The sequence below is a fragment of the Marmota marmota genome, unplaced genomic scaffold, assembly GCF_001458135.2.
Source record: "Marmota marmota marmota unplaced genomic scaffold, marMar, whole genome shotgun sequence".
In the NCBI taxonomy this organism is placed as follows: Eukaryota; Metazoa; Chordata; class Mammalia; order Rodentia; family Sciuridae; genus Marmota; species Marmota marmota.
In genome coordinates this window covers 47,893,714-47,899,203 of record NW_026000026.1, presented here as the reverse complement: position 1 = coordinate 47,899,203, position 5,490 = coordinate 47,893,714, and positions in this window count along the sequence as shown.

Sequence of the window (5,490 nt, the reverse complement as noted above, 5' to 3'; positions counted from 1 at the left end):
GTGTGTGTTGCAGATGCATGCCTATGTGTGCTTCTAAAGAGCTCTGGCAAGTGGGAGTTGGGAACACTCCCTCTCTCGGCCACATTGCACAGTATAGCCACATTACACCTTCATGGTCTGCTGCAGCTGGTGGGTTTCTTGACCTCTCACTTGTGGTTTCCTAAATGAGTTATAACAATGAAAAAAATTAGTAAGAAGTAATTACCATTTTCTGGGCATCAGAGTGGATCACAGGCACATTTACATGTCAGGCTAGTCTATTCAAGAAGCTCAAGGACAGCTAGAAGTTCAAGGACACCAGAGGGCAAAATTGCTATGGACTATTCACTGAATTCGGGGTCACAGTCTGCTGTCTGCATGTCCTTGAGAACTTCCTGAGAATCACAGAGGTTCTGGATGCCACTTGGATGCCCTTCAGGACAGAACTCAATGGTGGGGATATTGGCTACACAGCGTACCATGGAGGCCTTTGGGAACTGACCCCAGACTATGAGAGCTGTCTTGCTCAGAAGCATGCCCTTCTCTGAGGGTGCCCTGCATCCAGTGCCTCCTTGATGAAGACTTATAAGGCAGGTCCTTTTCTTCCATGGACACCAAGTTAGCTCTGAGCTCCCCACAGGATCAGCCAAGGCCTCTGTTCCAACTGTACCACAGCATTTCCTTCTGCAAAATTCTGCTTCCTCACTCCTTGATTCCAGAATTGTTCTTGAGGACAGACCCTATCAAACCTCCTGCTCCCATCTGTACCTCAGGAACATGACCTAAAAACCTCTGGAGCAAAGCTCCAGATATTAGGCCAAGGTCCACCCTAGGACCCTGCCCCAGGACCTGGGCTGCTCCTCATGACAGCTCCATGGGACACCTTCTCTAACCACACCCCACTCAACCTTACCCCTTCCCATCAGGATCTGTTGTATGACCAGGAAGCCCAAATTAATTCCTCTGAATGGGTCCCTTTTCAGCTCTGCCAGTACTCAGAACAGGAAATTCAGTTTATACATGAGTTAAATTGACACCTGGCGCCATCCTCAGAATCATCCTATGACTGTAGCTGGGCAGCTGTGTAAATATGTACCACTCTTTGACCAATCACTGTATAGAGGAAGATGGAAACAAGGCTTCTGAAACTCAGAGCAGAGGACACATGAGGTCTGGTTGCCAAGCACTGAGGAAGAAGACATGGCAAGGAGACAAGTTCTTGCTTCTCAGGGAAATCTGCATGATACTCAGCACCCACAGCAGAAACCATCTGTGGAAGGCCACTTGGCCTGGAAGAAATATGTCCTGGCAGGCCCCTTTCTGAGGCAAAGTTCTGAGAGACTCTGCTGCCCCTGGATGCACATGTCAGATTAGCACAAGCTACAGAATCCAAAGGGGGATCCAGTTTTGGTTTGTGAGCCCTATGTGAAGCTTCTTAGCCATGTGACCTCAGGCAAGGTCTTTCAGCTTTCCTGCACTCTTTGATCCTGGAATGATAACAGTGACTTCAGAGCTGGGCTCACAGTTGTGAGTCAAGACAGTTCAATTTCCTGGTCTAATGCCTGATAGGTAATGAACACCCAATCTATTTTGGTTAGTATTAACTTATAACCTGTTTTCCACTTAATGCTAAACTTTAAAAATCCTCCCAGTGTGTGGCTTAACTTCTGATATACCATTTTGGACCAGAGTGAGAGCTTATGGGTAATATTAAGGTTTTGATTTCACCTTTCTTACCATTATGACTTTATCGTCACAGGACAGAGGAACAATCACAGCTTCTGCCAGATAATGATTGTCCCTATACCCAGCAGTACCCGTGTGAGATGAGTTCAAATCAGCTGTCCACTTGTCACTTGACCTCTATAAGCCCACCTTCACAGGGGAGCAGGACATTTCAGGACCTCCACATACAAAAGCCTTTGAAATTTCCAGAGCTTCCCCTTTCCAGATACATGTGGGAACTGACTGCAGGAACATGTGTCATCTGTGCTTAGGATGGCACTGCGAGTCCTTGCTCACCTTTCCTTCTCTTTAGTGCTGGGCCCTGGGCCAGTGAATTGATCCATGGAACAATTGGCAAATAACATACCCTCCCATCCCCTGAGTCTCCACTCGTGGCCTTTGTAAGTCAAATCCCTGATAGTTTTGCTGGCCTTTCCACTCATTATGGTAAATTATTTTCTCCATGCCTCTGACAGTCATTTCCTTCTTGCTTTTGAACCTTGGCTACACCACATTTCTGTTCAGCTGGCCCATGGCAGCATCTTTCCCTGTGGATACCAGTCTCTGAGGATAATCACCACCACTACAAGTTAGTGTCTGCTCTCCAGCTTTGCTATTACTCATTGGAAATCATTTTATGTGGGCCTTCCTGGGCTGTCTTAGACTTTCTTCACTTCTTGACAGTATAGCTTCTACATTTCTACTTCATATCTGTGCTCATCCTGGCACCTGAGATTCAAGGAACTGTCTGAGCAGATTGCTAGGACTGACTTCAGGGCCCTGACTGAATGTCAGTGCTGACCCATGTGTGAGGACATGTCGATAAATCCCCATTTTCCACTGCAAAATAAGGAAGGCTGTTTTCATCTGACAGAGCCACAGGGACTGCATCTGTCAGTGTGAAAGATTCAGGCACTTCTCAAGCCTTAGATTTCAAGAATCACTTGCACAAAAGTCCTTTGTGCAAATTTGCACATTTCAAGTTTCTGTCCTTCCCCATGAGGGTTCCTAACACAGAAGGAACATGGGATTTATACCCTGAAATACAAGGGATAAAACCTCAGGCCCTCAAACATGCCTGGAGTTGACATTTGGGATATCTAAGCATATGTTTTCCAAGTTTACCAACCCAGTTTCAAGAAGCTAAAGGACTACACAAATTTTATCATTACTCTATCCCCAAAAGGCTTACCTGTCCCAGACAATAAGCCCATTACTCACCCTCCATTTGCACCTTATGTCAATCAACCACAGGGGATAGCTTTCCTAATTGATGCCACTTTGTGCCAAAGTTATCACAACCCTATAACCATGAACAGGATCCTTAGGCACATCTGCGTGAAAACATATCCAGCCTCAGAAATTAATCCTGACACTGTTTTCAAGGTCCACTTCTGGTACTAATTGCCTTAGTTGTGCTTCTCAGAAAGCAAAGGCTTATATGTGACCAGTTATTTTATCCGAGATGGGTGTTTACAGTGCAGAATCAAGTGGCAGAAGTCTTGGGTTTGGAATGTCATGACTCAGTATGCAATTGGCAACTATTTATATGAGTGTGTCACTCAAGTTATTCTCAGCATGATTCCTCCAGAAGAAGAAAGACAAAAATGATTTCACATTATTTTTGCTCCCCATTGATCCAGGGTTATTTCACAATGTGTTAATGTCCCCGTGGCAGATTGTATTTTCTAAAAGTGACCTCAACAAAATTTCTGGGCTCTTCCAGAACCTTATCTCACCCCTATCAAGAGGTGGAGTCTATGCTTCCACCTCAAAATTAGATGTATGGGTTCAATTCCCAGCACTAACACAAAACAAAGCAAAGAAAAACAAAACAAAAAATAGCTGGGATTTTATGGCTGCTTTGACCAATAAAATGCAGCAGAACTGATGCCAGGTGACTACTGAGGCTAGGTTATAAAAGATGACATAGACTTCCCTCCCACCTCTCTCTTTCCACCCTTGGAACCCAGTCTCTTTGTTAGAAGGAAGCCAAAACATGGAGAGGCCATGTGTAGATCTTCTGAAAGACATCCCAGCAGACATTGCAACCAACAGCCAACATCAGTTACTAGGCATGTGATGGAGGACCCCAGTTTTTAAGCTGCACCAGCTAAGGTGATAGGAACAGAAATGAGCTGTGTTCACCCAGCCCTGCCCAAACTTCAAACAGAGGTCTTTGAGCAGCTGTGTTTGCTTCTTCTGCAAAGGACCAACAATGAGATTCTAAAGATATGATACATGCGAGTGGTCTAGAACATTTGGAAATTTTCTTAACATCCTAGATCTGGTAAATATCTATTTCCTCCTAGTCTTTTCCCAGTCATCACTAACAAGTAAAACAGTTGAGTTCTCACTTTCAATAAGCATCAAAGCAACATGGTTCTCATGTTAGCTCTGAAGAGGATCTTTATATCAGGATGGCTGGATTCACTAGAGCTTAAAGCTGGGTTCAAGAAATAAGACCCAGCTTCGTGCCTCGCCCCGGGCTGCGGTCCCGCACTTGCTGGAGGCTGGTAGGAGAACATGGCGGCGGGCGCGGAGAGATCAAGTCTCTGACCTCTTCAGCTGCGCAGGCATAGGGAGTGGTAAACTGTCTAAATGCTGTTTGCTCAGGATCACTAGGCAATGCTGAGCTGATGTGGATCTGAAGAGAACAGTCTGGGCCCCTCAGAACACACACCGAGCCCAGATTGGCTGCATTCAAGCTCTGGTTTGCCTGCTTCTCATGACTCAGCACTAATGAACCCGCTGAAATAACTGGTCGGCCCTTCTGAACTTACAAAGGTAAAAGCCAACCGAGCCTTCATAGGCAGTGGCCACAGGATTGAAACGGGGCTTGGGAGAGACAGTCAGGACCCACCCGTTGCATTGGTCACCCGGCAAAGGGAACGAACGGTCACCATTTGCATGGGATACCACCATGGCAGAGAACTGATGTCACGGGCAGAGGAGATAACTTCATTGAAACCAGCGCGACAGGTGTGTAATCCCCTAGCCATCTCTCTCCACACAGCAGGGAAACCTTAAGGGCCCCTCCCAGCTCACCCGTGAGTGCGATAGCCAGACCGAGGGAATCAGGAGTGGCGAGGGACTCACGGCTACCTCTCCCACCAGTGCTGACAACTGAGGTCTCTTGCACCAGCTACCGGGGGCGTGGCTACCGGAGGGCAAGCAAATTCGCTGGGGGTTCTCAGCCCCAAGCTCTACAAACATAGGGTCTGAGGGAGGCAAACAGGGAGAGTGTGCCCAGGCGTTCATGAAAACAGGGCTCCCAGGAGCAGCAGACCTGGCGTGTAGCCAGTATTGTGGTGAGCATCACAGGTGAGCGGGGCCTGGCTTGAGGAAACACAAGAGAAGGCCCTAGGCACTCAGGATTGGAGACCCGCCCAGTCTGGGAGGAAGAGCTGCTGCACAGTGATTGGTTCCCACCTACTGAGAGGAGAAGCTTGGCCCAGTGGGCACAGCTCCACCTACTGGAAGAGAAGTTAATCGAACTCTATGACTGCATTTATTATTATTATTTTTTCTTTCATTTTCATTTTTTTTGTTGTTATTCTTTAACTTTTTTTAATGTTTTTAATTTTTTTATTTTATTATTATTATTATTATTTTTAATTTTCATTTTTATTATCATTATTATTTTTTAAATTTCTTTCTTTCTTTATTTATTTTCTATTTTTTTTCTTTTGTCTTTTCATTTCTTTTCAATTTTCTTATTCCCCCTTCCTTGAATTCTACCTGCCTACTCTCATTCTCTTTAGTGACTTCTTCCCTTCCCTTCTA